Source organism: Leptonychotes weddellii, chromosome 12, assembly GCF_054177405.1.
Source record: "Leptonychotes weddellii isolate Sample4059 chromosome 12, ASM5417740v2, whole genome shotgun sequence".
Taxonomy (NCBI): domain Eukaryota; kingdom Metazoa; phylum Chordata; class Mammalia; order Carnivora; family Phocidae; genus Leptonychotes; species Leptonychotes weddellii.
The window spans coordinates 71,747,443-71,763,976 of NC_138380.1; the positions used below are offsets into that span (position 1 = coordinate 71,747,443).

The 16,534-nt window shown below is 37.7% G+C and overlaps 1 protein-coding gene and 1 pseudogene across 1 annotated transcript in view; one reads left to right on the plus strand and one right to left on the minus strand.

Annotated features, from left to right (window-relative positions):
- The window catches only part of SEMA3E (semaphorin 3E), a 238,825-nt gene that overhangs the window by 76,558 nt on the left and 145,733 nt on the right, over positions 1-16,534 (plus strand). The gene's annotated exons all lie outside the window — the stretch shown is intronic.
- LOC115939703 (small ribosomal subunit protein uS9 pseudogene) lies at positions 9,500-9,942 on the minus strand (annotated as a pseudogene).

Here is a 16,534-nt window from a genome sequence, read left to right on the forward strand (position 1 = left end):
TCGTTAAGCGTCTGCCTTCGGCTCAGGTCATGATCCCAGGGTCGTGGGATCGAGCCCTGCATCAGTCTCCCTGCTCAGCATCAGGCTCCCTGCTCAGCAGGAAGCCTGCTTCTCCCTCTCCCACTCCACCTGCTTGTGTTCCCTCTCTTGCTGTGTCTCTCTCTGTCAAATAAATAAAATCTAAAATAAATAAATAAATAAATAAAAGGATCGTACTCAATGAAAGAGGAAAGAGAAAGCAACAGTTTAAAGATTTTTAAGAAGGAAGGTTAAATGGAAAATATAATGACTAAAGAATTATTGACCTAATTAAAGTTTAAACTTTAATTTGAACAGTTTGAAACTAGAGTGGTATAAACATCATCCTGATATAGAGGTTTTAGCTTGTGTGTTTTTTTTTCCACTATAGCCCAGAAAAAATGGGAGTATTATTCACAACTCCTTTTCTTTAAAGATTTTATTTATTTATTTGACAGAGAGATAGCAAGAGCAGGAACACAAGCAGGGGGCGTGGGAGAGGGAGAAGAAGGGTTCCCGCCGAGCAGGGAGCCTGAGACGCGGGGCTGGATCCCAGGACCCTGGGACCATGACCTGAGCCGAAGGCAGACGCTTAATGAGTGAGCCACCTAGGCACCCCTATTATTCGCAACTGTTAAGTCAACATTGTTTAGTGCATCATTTTATAGGCATGCAGGACAAGTCCAGGGAAATAAGTAATTCATGTGCTTTGGAAAAGAGCCTTATTTAACCAATTTCCCTCACTTCTTTCCATTTATGTCATCTTCTGCCAGGAGGAATCAATTTACTGTTAAGTTGCAATAGAACTGTCTTAGCTTGTTGATTCCCCACAAGCACTTTTACATATACATCACCTTATTTTTCTAGAGCCATTAAATCACAAACATCCCATTACAAAGGAGCTTGTTAAGAGAATGATAGGAGTTGGAATTTTACCATATTGAATAATCAAAAATACAAACTTGAGTTTGCATTAGTCCAGACATATACGCAGCCTCCTTGGAATCACAAAGTATTTTAATACTTGTAACCCCTAATGGATTTGGCTTTTTAACTTGTCTAAGAAACAAAGAGAAATCTATTTAGTTTTATCTTATCATTGCTTTTGGAATAACAAGTTCAGTATTTCAGAGGATCAATGAAAATTCACTACCATATCTAAGACAGATTTTTTTTTTCTTTGTGGTTGACTTGTCCAAACTGCTTTACATCTATTTGTCTCAGTTTCCCCAAACCCAAAGTCAATCCATCCATGTCTTATTTATTTGGTTATAACAGAATTTATAATTTGGTAACTTCATAAAAAGTTTTTGAGTATCTACTGTATATGAGTTATAGTGGCTTAGAGGCAGAAATACATATGAAAACAGACCAATTACCACCTAAACCTTGCTCATTGGGAATTTACAGTCTAGTGTAAGAGACAAGACTATAAAACAAGTCTCTAGTGAGAGAGACAAGAATTTAAGTTGATTATAAGATCAAATATAAGATGAAAAGTTATGGATATAATCTGACAGGAACAAAAATCTTGTATCTTCTTTCTGCTTTTTGGGTTGAATTATTACATGCTATTTCAAGTTATGCTTTCTGATAGGACATTAATATTTACATTATTTATTAAAGTAGTATGTTTTTAGAATGATATATTTAAAATGCATATATGAATCCTAGAGACATAGAGTAAGACACCGTCCAAGGAAAAAGTATTATTAAATATATTTTGACCATATATGTTCTTAGAAAAATATCTTTATAAAATATATTGGATTATTCACAATTCAAAGACCAGCAGGACTGTTTGACATATGGCTTACTAGATTAATGTTTAGATAAAAATTAGCCTAATGGACAATTTTATATCTAAAATGATATTCATATCCTTTTATGCAAAAAAAATTCATAGAATAACTAATTGCATTTGTTCTCCAACATCTTTGAGATTAAAATTAACTTAAAAAATAGAAACAAGGCTTTTTTGTTAAATGTGATTGACTGAACCAGACTTCAGATGTTGTTAATGGCAATGGAAAATTTGGTCAGAATGACATTAGGAAAAGAGAAAAGGGTGGGGAACATGGCAGTAATAATGAAAAGAGAATGGGAGAGGAATTAGCAGCGTTAATGTTTGGAAGGCTGAAAACCTCAGAGTTAAGTGGTAACTGATTGAGCAAATCAAGAAAGCTGAATCCTAAACTGGAATGAAGAAGAAAGAGTAAATGCAATTTACCAGGGAATACCCCAAAAGTTAAGGAATTAGCAATACCAGTTTATCTGAAATTGGGATAAGGTGGGGCTAACATAGGAGGATCTGTTGAAAGTCTGTTTATGAAGTAATTAGAACACGGGCGCCTGGGTGGCTCAGTCTGTTAAGCATCTGCTTTCAGCTCAGCTCATGATTCCAGGGTCCTGGGATGAGTCCCACATCGGGCTCCCTGCTCAGCGGAGAATCTACTCCTCCCTCTCCCTCTGCCCCTCTCCCGGCTTGGCTTGTGCTCTCTCTCTCGAATACATAAAATCTTTAGAGGGGCGCCTGGGTGGCTCAGTTGGTTAAGCGACTGCCTTCGGCTCAGGTCATGATCCTGGAGTCCCAGGATCGAGTCCCACATTGGGCTCCTTGCTCAGCGGGGAGTCTACTTCTCCCTCTGACCCTCCCCCCTCTCATGCTCTCTCTCTATCTCATTCTCTCTCAAATAAATAAATAAAATCTTAAAAAAAAAAACCAAACACAAATCCCCCCCCCAAAAAAATAAATAAAATAAAATCTTTAGAAAAAAAATTCAATTAGAACATTAGACTCCCCTTCCCTTCTAAGCAGAGACTTTCTGGCTGGGGGATACCAGGCACAGTTGAGAGAAAGGATAACTTCTAAAAATCTGGTGATGAAGAGAAATTTTGCTAGTATGTGAAATTCCATCTCACTTTTCCTCTGGGCTCTCAGAGGCTGACAGTAGGCTCTACCTAACAAAAATATTAGCAGTCTTGTGATGAATGAAACCAGTCCAAAGGTAAGATTTTATACTTTCTTAGAAAGTTGCCAAACAAAACCATCCTGTAAGTCTATGGTTGAAGAGCCCCACCTACCCAGCTGGCATTTCTAATCAACTTTTTTGTGTCCCAGTCTCATATATGAGCAGATAGTCATGGGACTCACCAAGTATTTGAGGAAAGGCCTTAATAAAGAATTCGAATTAAAGAATCTAGATTGTTATATTAAAAAAAGTTAACAAAAAAAGAGGTTATGTGGAAGCAATGATACTGAACCAGTTAATGGATGGATGGATAAATAAAAATAAATAAATAAATAAATAAATAAACTCATTGATATCCTCAGAGATAAGAGGACTCATGGCAGTCACGAAACAACTTAAAAAAAAAATCAGAGATGGGGGCGCCTGGGTGGCTCAGTCATTTAAGCATTGGGCTCTTGATTTCAGCTCAGGTCACGATCTCAGTGTCATGAGGCTGAGCCTCAAGGAGGGGGCTCTGTGTTCAGCTGGGAATTGGTTTGAGGCTCTCTCTATTCCTCCCCCTCTGGCCCTCCCCCAACTTGCCTGAGCGCTTGTGCGCATACTCTATCCTTCAAATAAATAAATCTTTAAAAAATGTTTTTAAAAAATCAGAGCAAAAAAGAGTTCTTTACATTAAATATTTGATAGTTGAAAAAAAAATCAGTAGGTGAGTTGGACATAGGATTAGAGAAATCCCAATAAAAGAACAGAAAGACAAGCAGATGGAGACAAAGAAACGGAAAGAATAAAATAAAGAATATTTCCTAGAATTGAAAGGCTAGTGTAAAGGATGAAAATATCCAAATTGAATTATTAAATTTTAAAGTACTGGGATCAAGAGAAGATCCCAAACACTTCCAGAAGACAAGAACAGTTTCATACAAAGGACAAGTGCCCTAGAATGGTGTGGGACTTTCCAATCGCAGTACAAAGCTAGAAGACAGTAAACTGCTTTCTTCCAAGCTCTGAGGTAAAATCATTTCCAATCCTGAATTCTACTCCTGACCAAATTATCAGTGAAATAGAAGAATAGAATGAAGTAAACTCTCACCAATTTTGCTTCCCATGTACACTTGCCCAGGAAGCTATTGAGGATGCCTTCTTCTAGGGCAAGAGAGAATGCCAAGAAAGTGAGAGTCAGGCGATCCAGGAAACCAGTCTTTAACTTAAGAGAGGGAAGGGAATTCACAGGTGATTGTGAACAGAGATCCCCAGATAATATTCGTGTAGCTGACCTAGAGGAGGGCAGATGGCTCCAGAAGATATTTATCCAAGAAGAGAAAATTGATTTTAATGTATTGACAGGAGATTGATAACAACTGAGAAAGATTTCTGAGATATGGCAATGAGAAGTTACATAGAAGGAAATAATAAGATAATGATTCTGTGGGGGGAAGTTATGACATTATACTAAACTAAATGATTCAGCTGTTGAAAATGTTTATATAGTTATAATAATCTAAGAATGTGGTAACAAACATTGATTTAACAAGAGCACAGTTTGTATTCTCTTCCAATATGTGTGCATGTTCATGATGGGGGTTGCTGCGGTAGGAGAGGCAGATAGAAATCTTAATAGACATTTCTCCGAGGAAGATATACAAATGGCCAGTAAGCACATGAAAAGATGCTTAACATCATTCGTCATCAGGGAAATGCAAATTAAAACTTCGATATGATAATACTTCACTCCCGCTAGGATGGCCAGAATCAAAAAGATAAACGCTGGTCAGGATGTGCAGGAATCAGATCTCTCACCCACACCATTTTACGTTGTAAAATGTAAATGTGAAATGTAAAATGTACATTGCAGCTTCTTTGGAAAATAGCTAACAGCTCCTCAAATGACTAAGCATAGAGTTACCATATGACCCAGCAATTCTGGGTATATACCCAAGAGAAATGAAAGCATATGTCCACACAGAAACTTGTACACACATGTTTATAGTAGCATTATCCATAATAGCCAAAAAGTGGAAACATCCCAGATGTCCATCAATGGAAGAACTGGATAAACAGAATGTGGCATATTTACACAATAGGATGAAGTAGTGACACATGCTGCTACTTAGATAAACCTTGCAAACATGCTAAGTGAAAAAAGCCAGTCACAAAAAGTCTGTATATTGTATGATTCCATTCATAAGAATAGGGAAATTGATAGAAAATAGATTAGTGGTTGTTTAGGGCTGGGGCAGTGGTAGAGAGTATGGGGCATGGGATTTCTTTCCGAGGTGATGAAAGTGTTCTAAAATTGAGTGTGGTTATAATTGTACTCATCTGTGAATATACTAAAAAACCATTTAATCATACACTTACCATATGTATGTATATACATATACAGTTGTATGGTATTGTACCTTAATAAAACTATTTTAAAAAAGAAAAGAAAAGGCAAAACAACCATCTTATTTAGAGATTTGAAGATAAACATTAAAAAGTTATAGCTTAAAAGCAACTCCCTATAAATCAGTGTCCCTCAACTTGGGCATTATTGACATTTTGGGCCAGATGGTTCTTGGTTGTGCAGAGTATCCTGAACATTGCAAAAGGTTTGAAAGCATTATGGCCTCTACCCACTAGATGTCAATAGCAACCCTCTCTCCTTTCCCCCTTTGGCGGTAACCAAAATGTCTCAGGATGTTGCCAAATGGCCCCTGAGGATCAGGGGGTGGAGGGAGGGTTGGTTTTCCCTAGTTAAGAATTGCTGCTCTAATGATTGGGAATTGGAGTGTAGGGAGAGGTGCAATGTGGAGGCATGGCTATTTTTCATAACAAATATTGCAGAATTACTTGACTATTTAAAGTGTGAACATGTGGGGCTCCTGGGTGGCTCAGTCCTTGGGCGTCTGCCTTCAGCTCAGGTCATGATCCCGGGGTCCTGGGATGGAGCCCTCCATCGGGCTCCCTGCTCTTAGGGAAGCTTGCTTCTCCCTCTCCCACTCCCCCTGCTTGTGTTCCCTCTCTCGCTGTCTCTCTCTCTCTCTGTCAAATAAATTAAAGTCTTTAAAAAAAAAAAAGTGTGAACATGGATGTTTTAGCTTGGACTGCTATAACAAAATACCATAGGCAGGATAGATTAAGCAACAGAAATGTATTTATTTCTCACAGTTCTGGAGGCTGGGGAGTCCAAGATCAAAATTTAGTTTCTGGTGAGCATTCTTTTCCTTGCTTTTAGTTGGCCGCCTTCTTGCTCTGTCCTCACCTGGTGAGGAGGTGGGGAGGGAGATCTTGCTCTCTTATAAGCCCACCAGTTCTATTGGATTAGGGCCCACCCTTACGAGCTCATTTAATCTTAATTACCTCCCAAAAGCCCTATCTCCAAATACACATTGGGGGGTTAGGGTTTCCATGTATGAATTTTTGGGGGACAAAATTTAGTCCGTAACAATGTATAAGTTTGAATAAAATAGAAACTAAATACTGGATATTTTCACAGAAAACCTATAATAAAATTAGCAACAAAAGTTATTCCTTTACTAGGTTGCCAGTGAGACCAGTGTCACTGAGGATGTTTTTTGTTGTTGTTTGTTTTGTTTTGCTTTTTTAACCAACTAAGCCACCCAGGCGCCTTGTTTTGCTTTTTTAAAGATTTTATTTATTTATTTGAGAGAGAGAGCAAGAGAGTGCTCACATGAGGGGCAGAGGGAGAGGGAGCAGGGAGCCCAGTGTGGAGCTCCATGCAGGACTCCATGCAGGGCTCCATCCCAGGGTCCTGGGATCATGACCTAAGCAGAAGGCAGCCCCTTAACCAACTGAGCCACCCAGGCACCCTACTGGGGATGTTATTAACGGTACCAGGAATACTGTTTTGTTGTTTGTTTCTGTTGTTTTGTTTTAGGTAGTTGTATTCATTTGGCAATAATCTCAAATTGTTATTGTAAAGTTTGCAAGGGTTTTCAAAACTATCTCAGTGTATCTGGTTATTTAAAAAGTGAGCTGTTTTATAGTGAGCAAGATTTTTTAAACAATTTTTTAAGATTTTATTTATTTATTTGAGAGAGACAGAGCATGAGTGGGGATAGCAGCAGAGGGAGAGGGACAAGCAGATTCAGTGGTGAGCCTGACATGGGGCTTGATCCCAGAACCCTGAGATCATGACCAAGCCAAAGTCAGATGCTTAACTGACAGGTTTTTGGTTTTGGTTTTGGTTTTGTTTGTTTTTTGTTTTTTTGATTATTTGCTTACTTCTTTTGTTTTAGGTAGGCTTGGACATTCATTTTTATCATATTTTTCATGTGATTCAGGTAAAAAGAAACAAACATTCCTCAACCATGTTTATACCACACCGGAAATATATAGGCAATTACTCTGTCTTTAGAAATTGTTATCAATTATTCAGAATCCTAAATATGGTATTAGTAACAGATATTTGTCTTAGTTGGTCTAAGATGTTTTTCTGGCCAGATTAAATCGTTTCATGCTGTGGTTATTTCCCTGTATGCTCAATCCCTTAAACATTCAGTTTATTTATTTATCTTTTTTAAAGATTTTATTTATTTATTTGACAGAGAGAGGCACAGCGAGAGAGGGAACACAAGCAGGGGGAGTGGGAGAGGGAGAAGCAGGCTTCCCGCCGAGCAGGGAGCCCGATGCGGGGCTCAATCCCAGGACCCTGAGCTCATGGCCTGAGCCGAAGGCAGACGCTTAACGACTGAGCCACCCAGGCACCCCAAACATTCAGTTTAAAGTTTTTATTTGGTCAATTCATTAAAAAAATCAAATCTTCTTAGTCAAAGTAATCAAAGCTTTATTTAGATTTTTAAACAAATAATTAATCTTAGTTTTACTATTACATTCATCAACATAGTAAAAAACTACAGCTTAGGTACTTTTGAAAAAATTACCCCATTTATCAAGCTGACATTTTGGCTGCTTCACAAAAAAAGCAGATTCCATCATTGGTGTATATAGAGGCAAATTCAAATCAAATCATTTGTTCCACTTGGAGATGTTTGATTAATGAGATCCTGCTTGGTTTTATTAATCTTTCTGCATTCTTCACATCTCTCTTTTGACACATAACCACTCTCTTTGAAACCACCTTCATTTTCTTTATGTATAATGCAAATTTAATTATAATTTAAGTTTGGAATTTTTTTTCTCCTAGATATCTTTTCATAAAGCATTTATAGGACCTTTATTTGTAAGCTAAATATATTTATCTACTGCATGTTGTGAAGATTTTTCTAATCTCTCCCTGTTAATAAAACCCACCTGGCAAAGAAAATGAAACATTAAAATAATTAATTGAGACCTTTTGCCTCAAGCATATATGTCTTACCATACCTTTTAGAATATGAAAAGATACGTTAAGTGCAGCTTTAGATTATAATATCAGAACAATGTGGCCTTAGTCATTCTCAAGGTCAGTGACAGGTCTTTAATGCTATCTTTGAAGCAAGTGTGAATAGAATCGAAGTTGCTTTTAAAAACTCTATGGCTACTGTGATAACTGAAAGCCAAATATATTTAATAGATAGATGAATAGTGTAAATGTTTACCATGTCAGCTTAATGAATTAATTAACATTCTTTTACTGGTCTCTTGACCACCTTTAATTTAATGGGCTTGCTGCTTATTTTATGTACTGTCAAAACCACAACAGCTTTAGGCAGGAAACATAGTTGACCCCCAACACCACTGCTCCCTAGAGAACAAGGGAACTCTACCTTTAATGCTCACTGAATACGGTCTGGAGTTATGAAACTCAGTTATGACACTTCAGGCAGGAATCTTTATCTAAAAATAGGAAGGTTATAAATTCAAGAGTTTGACAGAGTGAAGCACATAGCTCATAGTTAGTGGATTCACAGGGAATATGATCTATTGGAGAGGAGAAATGCATTCGAAACAAGATATAATTCCATCCCTGCCTAACGTGCTATATTTTCAGGGTTTCAGAACCCAGCTGGAGACTGTTAATCAGAAAAGAGTCTTACTCCTACATGGGAATGGTTTATTACTGCTCCTGCAGTAAAATCCAGTCCCTAGTTTGAAATCCAAGACTACTCAAAATTCGGATTCTGATTCCTTTTCTAACCTCTTAGCTTTTTAACCTAATTCCACCCTTCCTGACCTTAGGCAAAATACTTACTTTAGCCAGGCGCGTGCAGGGGGGCGGGGAGCAACTTTCTGTAAAGTCAGGTAAGAAATAGGTTAGACTTTGTGGGTCATATAACCTCTGTCACAACTACTCAATTCTGCCACCGTTGGCAGGAAGGCAGCCAGAGATCATGCATTAAAACGTGGTGTGGTTGTGCACCAGGACACCTTTATTTACAAAACAGGTGGCAGACTTCATTTGGCCCCGGGGCCGTAGTTCGCGGACTCCAGTTCTAGATCAGTGTATTTACAAACTGTGAATTGTGACTGTTTAATAGAATATGCAATCAATTTATAGACCACAATCAGAGTTTTATTTATCTGTGCAAGCTTAAATTCCCCAGCCACTGTTTATTATGAAGCGTTTATTTGTAGGATATCTGGTAGCAAGCACGGGCACCAAGGCCTCCAAACTTTCCTGGATTAGCAGCAACGGGGATCAGCTACCAGCAGGATCTGGTCATATTGGATGAGGATGTCTTTGACAGATCTCCTGGAAGCCTCATCCATGTGTTGCTGGTAATGGGCTACTCTCCAATATGAGATGAAGTGGCGAGCGTAGAAATCTGGGCCACGTGACCACTCGCTTCACGCAGACTCGGAGGTCCTCACCTGCGAATAGCTCATTGCGCAGAAGCAGACCAGGTCCAGAGCTTCTATTGAAGCAAGTATGGCTGGTTTAGGGGCCTCAGGTTCCTTTCGATGAGGCATTTCCCACGTTTGCTGTGTGCCACGGTGTGGCGGTTTTCTTGTATCCGAAGACATGCATAGACTGCAGACGTCCCTTGGACTGCCTGGCTGCAGGCATAGACAAGAGTTTCTCACCTTGCGGCTCCGCAACTGAAAAAGGCCAGTTTTTGTTTTATTTTTAAATAGATGCTTGTTTCTATTACTCTTTCATATTCTTTTAAACATTCCGGGGGGCGCCTGGGTGGCTCAGTCGGTTAAGCATTGGCCTCTTGTTTTCGGCTCAGGTCACGATCTCAGGGTTGTGAGATGGGGCCTCAGGTGGGGCTCTCGCTCTGGGGGAGCCTGCTGGAAGATTCTCTCCCTCAGCCCCTCCCCCCCCATGCTTGCTGCTTGCTTGCGGGAGCGCGCGCTCTCTCTCTCAAATAATCTTAAAAAGTTCTGGGAAGTACAATAAAACAAGAAACAAAAGTATGATTGTAGATGGAAAGATATAAGCTTATTTACAAATGATAAGATTATATCACTCAAAAACCTAAGAGATTCACCTGAAAACCCTTTGGAAGGGTGGGTCCCAAAGTTACTTAACGCATGGGAATCACCTGGGGGAATGTCCTAAAAAACTTAATACCTGCTCCTTACTCTAAAGAGATTGTGATTTAATTGGCCCAGCCAAGTGTTTACTTATTTTTTAGATCTGGAATTCCAAAAAAAAAAAAAAAAATCAGGAAATATCAACGTGTATGTATTGCATGTAGTAAGGGTACGAACTGTTTTGTGAAACCTTGTTTTCAGATACATATTTTATGTCTGTGTGTGTATTGGCTGTGAAGTGAAATCTATTTGTTACCCATGAGCATGGTGTAAAAAGTTTGAAAGCTGCATTAAATTACCTAAAATTTTCGTTGACTTAAAAGGGGAGCTACACTGACTTCCTTTGGAATGTTACGTGGAATAATATTTGAATTGTTGATAGCACTTGGGGTAAAGAGGAGAACTCCAGAGGCAAGAAGGCTTCCCGAAATGCCATCGTGGATATTACAAAGGAAAGTGAGCTCCTCTTGAGGACCGTGACCTACAGCACAGCTGGAAAGGCAGGCAGCTGAGGATCTTACCCCTCCGCAGTGCCTAGGCCATCTGACTGACAACAGTGCCACTAACTCACTACTTTTCCTTTTCTGCCTTTTTAATTATTCATATCTCGGTTAAGCAGAATAAGAAAAGAGAAGGAAGTTTCACATGAAGGTAACTTCCCCTGGGGTGAAATAATCCTGGTTTAGGTGAAAGAGGGACTTGAAACACCTCACCCTGTCTTGTCTCAGACGAAGGATCTTTGTGGCATTTGTTTTCCTCTCTTCTCCTGTGTCCTGACCTTGCTTGTTTTCTTTCCACATGTGACTCAAACATGAATTGAGGTGAGAAAGGGGAGGTTTTCTTTTCGATTGTAAATTCTGGGACTCCACGATGCCCTAAGGAAATCCAGGCAATGTTAGGTTGAGGGGGAGAAAGAAAAGGAGGGAAAGATATGGAAGGAAGTTATTATCGAATGGCTTTTTGGTATAGTTATTCCTGTTTGGGGGAGGGAGAAATCCTAGAGGTTTGTAGGGGGTGAATGAGAAAACCATGTGAAAATTAATTCATCTGCATTAAAGATACAGAACAGACGTGCTGGTGAGAGTTCCTTACCTTACAGATCACAGTTCCTTATCTTACAAATCACATTTACTAATAAATACACACAAGCAAAGCAAGACTGTACCTTATATTTATTTTATTTTTGTTTTTTGAAATGGGTAAGAATCTCACCTAGATTATGCCTAAAAACTAGAAAGGACTTCAAAGTCATAGACAATCATCTCTCCCCTTTTTATTTTCTTATTAAACTGAAGTGTTGAGAGTAAGTCAGAGACATTAAGTGCAGGGAAGAAAGTAGATCCCATGTTTCAAGATTCCTGGTTAGATTGTTTCCGTCATAGCAAACTCCTTTCTCCTCATAAAGAAAAGGTTACATTTTGCTATATGTTATTATGAAGTCCATTCATACATTTATTCATTCATACTTTCAGAAACTGCTTATTGAATTCTTTTTTTTAATCAGTTGCTTTTTTTTTTAATGTTATTTTAGTCACCATACAATACATCATTAGTTTTTGATGTAGTGATCCACGATCCGTTGTTTTCGTATAACACCCAGTGCTCCATGCAGAACGTGCCCTCCTTAATACCCATCACCGGGCTAACCCATCCCCCCTCCCCCCTCCCCTCTAAAACCCTGTTTGTTTCTCAGAGTCCATAGTCTCTCATGGTTCGTCTCTCCTTCCGATTCGCCCGCCTTCATTTTTCCCTTCCTTCTGCTAATATCCACCATGCTATCCCTTATGTTACACAAATAAGTGAAACCATATGATAATTGACTTTCTCTGTATTCTTATATGCCAATCACTCTGCTAAGTGCCTCTCTCTAAAAGTAGAAAGCAGACTTGGTGTCTGCCCTCTTGAAGCTCATGCCTGAAGACACTGAGACATTGAATGTGTCAGAGAGAGACATTGACAATGAGAGAGGTACTTTGAAAATACTCATTTCTGGAGGGGAAAGGCAGTTGAATATGGGTTTCCTAAATTCTCATGTCTGTCAATGTTCATTAAATCCTATTTCCTAGAATGTGAGAACAGCTTCCTACTCCATTTTCTGTCTTTAAATTAAAAAAAAATATAGTCAAAGACAAAGACTATAACAAGAAAAATAAAGATATGGTGAAATAAAGAAACCTCAAATGCTAAGAAAAATCCCAGATTTTTTTTTTAAATGTTGTCTTAAAATTTGCATTGAAACATCTCCTTCATGTTTCCTTAATTTGTACATGCTTTTACCCAGAAGAAATAACAGGAACACATGCTAATTTTTAAAAAGTCACGTTTATCATGTGTTGGTTTGAAAGCCAAAAGCTAAATGTCCCATCTCCTGAGGATGGCCATATGCAACAGTGGATTGCAGATATTCATATTGAAATTATTTTCATAGGTGTCAATCTTATGTCTTAAGGTGGTTCAGATTAATCAAAGAAAAAACAAATCTTTCCACCATAATTTTTACCACAAAAGAATAAAATGTTAAGTCAAATATTTTGGTTTCTTAAAAGTATGCATTTTCATACTTAGTATCTATTCAAAATTAGAAAATAAATTACAAATAAGTAATAAATGTCATACAAACGTGAAAGAAAAACAGGTATTCGAAGACATCTACAGTAGAAATATTCCAATCAAGCATATACACACAGAATACTTACTGTTTAAAACAAACTAAGATGTAGGAGTTTCTCTAAGTTGTTTGTTACTTTTTTGATTTTCTTACAAAGTAGAAATAAATATTTATATTGGAATAAAATGATAACCTTAGGTGCTTGAGAAGAAGAGTTATAATATTAGGCAGCTATTAGGGCAAACTGATTGTAACTTATATTTTATTGATTGTGTATGCTAAAATAAAACTTTCATACAATTGCAAATGCCGAATTCCCTTTCTTTAAGAAAATCCATAGTAGTTAGAAAAATGAGTATGTATATGTATAGACATATGTATGTCTGTACATATGTGTAATATATATACACACATGAGTCCAATTTATAATATATGCAATATATATGATATAATATATAATAATGTAAAATTTATATATTGCCACAAACACATTGGATTCATGCTATACTTACTAGAATCTTAATTTTAAAATATAAATATTTTGGAAATTATTCCATGCCCTACAAATAAAACTTATTCCTGTTTTTTAATGGCTATATAGTGTTCTACTTTATGATCCTTCCATAACTTACTTAACCAGTTCTGATTGAAAGGTATAGTATCGGGACACCTGGTGGCTCAGTCAGTTAAGCATCTGATTCTTGATCTCAGGTCTTGATCTCAGAGTCATGAGTTCAAGCCCCACATTAGGTCCACTTTAAAAAAAAAAACAAAAAAACTAAGCTTAGGAAAGAATTGGAACAATTAATACATAGTTGAGGGCACTGTGTCAGTGAAATAGAAAAATGTGCCAACCTAAAGAAATGGCATGATTTCCATATTTAATACCACATAAACAGAATTACCGAGGCAGTGAAACTAAGGCACAGAAGGCTTAGAAGGAGGCAGGTCTGACCATAAGTAAGTACAGTCTCAGTGCATTAAGATGTTATCTCCATGTCCGGTAACTTCTAGACACTTTTTTTTTTAAGTTCACATAGGCAAATGGATGGTTCAGTTTTGTCACAACCGTTGTGTGACCCATAATCCTCCTTTTTAATGGAATTATTAGTGCATTGTATTTAAACTAGTATTCTCTAGTTTTAATGTTTTTTAACATATTACTTGATTTCTCATCAAAATACTGTTAGAGGAAGCAGACTGCTGATGTTACAGAGGAGAAATGGAACCTCAAAAGTTAAATGATGTGCCTAAGAGCACACAGATAAAAAAGCATCAGGGCTGGAACTAGAAAAGTTCATAAAGAAACTTTCAGTGTTAAAAAAAAAAAAAAAAAAAGAAACTTTCAGTGTTTGTTGTCATATTGCCCTTCAACAAACAAATACATACTTTTATTTTGAACCATAAATATTTTGTACACTGTTAATATCTTCCATTATGATAGCATGGTCATTTCCATTTCTGAGAATTTCCAACCAATCCTTACTTGAGCAGTGCTCATCATAGCACCTTCAAATCACCAACCAAATGTGAGAGTCACCTTTGTCATAGTGCTGGCTCCTCATAGTCCAAAGAAAGCCTTGAGTATCTAGATAATCTCAAATTGACCATCTTTCCACTTTGCCCATCCTGTTTATTCTGTGTAGTCAGTGTCCTGGCATGTGGTGGTGGTTGTCCCATTTCCCTTTCCAGCCAAGAGTAACTCCATTTCTTTAGGGAGCTACTCCTTAGTCCATGTAGCTTTAGAGAGGCTGACAATCAAGATCTCAAAAATCACTCACCTCTTTTTGGCATAGTGGTCAATCACACTATTCTATATCCCTGAACACAAAATTAGATTCAGAGGTTGGGCATGAGATGCAGCCCAGGACCATCAGAGTTATGACCCTTAAATTCTCTGAAATAGTGCTAGAAGGGTAGTTTCCCCCGGGGTTGCAAGAGGTCTGTCCAGATACAATGCAGCCCTGGGCCTGCTGGCAACTGTTTTCTACCGTACTGAGTGGTTCTGACTACAGATGGAGGGAGGAAAATGTAATCAGACATAATCAGTCGTGGAGGGAGGCGAGAGAGAGAGATCACTAGCTAGTGGCAGGTCCCTGATTTTAATCGCTAAAGCTCAGATTCCTTTGACTCTGAGAAATGTGTTCGCATACCTGTCAGTCCCATGAATCCCTTTTAAAACATGCTTGGTATGATGAGAATTGAATGTCTGTCTCTGAGAGAATACTTGATTTCTGCAGAAGTAACCCTGCCTGGGTTTCTGTTCCATGGATTCCCCACACGTTGGTGGGCTCTCCATCACACTGCTAAGCCTTTTACCAACCCCTTTTCAGGTAATACTAAATCCCAGCTAGAGTCAGTAGTTAATGTTCTCATCACCTGGAATAGCCACCTACCCTGACCACAGCTGTTCCAGGATTTAAAAACCCTTCATATGCAGACTGCCTGCATTTATAAAATGTTGGTGAATTTTTTTGAAGGCAAGGTCTAGTTTTTTCATGAGAAATTGAATCTCTTTACCCACTACTGATAGAATTTTTATAAGACAAATGTTGCTAGCTTTTGACAGAGGTAGCTCAATTTTCCACCAATGATCTAGAGTATACAAAGATAGCTATTAACTGTTCTATACCTCGGTTAATGTCTTTATGAGTCACCCTTAGCAAGGAAGTAAAATCACGGGCAAACAAAAGCAAGCACATTGATGGAGTTACTGGAGTACAGTTGTAGGCCACGGTGCTATCCGTTAAGAATGTGCCAAGTTACACTGCTCCCTGAAAGAGGAGAAATGGCCTTTCTCTTCTTTGATTGAGAATACAGTTTTCTAGTTATTTGAAGAGGTGCTTCCACTGGTAGTCATAAAATTCTTTAGTTACTATTTAAAACACTTATGTTACATTCCAATGATCACTACATGCGTGATTTAAAATACTCCACCTGAAAGATAATCCTTAATGGGGGTAGAATAGGCAACTTGAATACTCTTCTAATCTCAGACCTTGTCTGGAAGATTTTTCTAAAGATACAGCACTCTCATTATCTAAAAAGTATTTACTTGTCCACTTGAGCATATTCTTCACATATTTAAGCCCTTTACAGTATGGCTCTTAAAAAAAAATCTGAAAGACTCTCTGAAAATAAGACTTAACAAATCACTACAGTTTCATCTAAATTTTATTATATCCTTTTATTCCTGCGTTACTTCTGAGAATGTATTCGTTCTAAATGTTTTTTTTGCTTTGTTTTGTTTTTAGAACTTGAGAATATAGTAGCCACATTAAATGGATATTTTATTTTATGGCTCATACTTTGCAAATGGAGTCAGTAAGTGAAAATGTTAAAATGAGTAAAGGTTAAATAGGAGTAGCTTCTTTAATGAGATCTTGGAGTCTACTCATTCAATCTTTTTTTTTTTTTGCCTGTAGGGATAATATAATATAATTTTTAATATAAATATTAATATAAATATTAATAGAAATTTAATATAAATTTAATTTAATACAAATTTTAA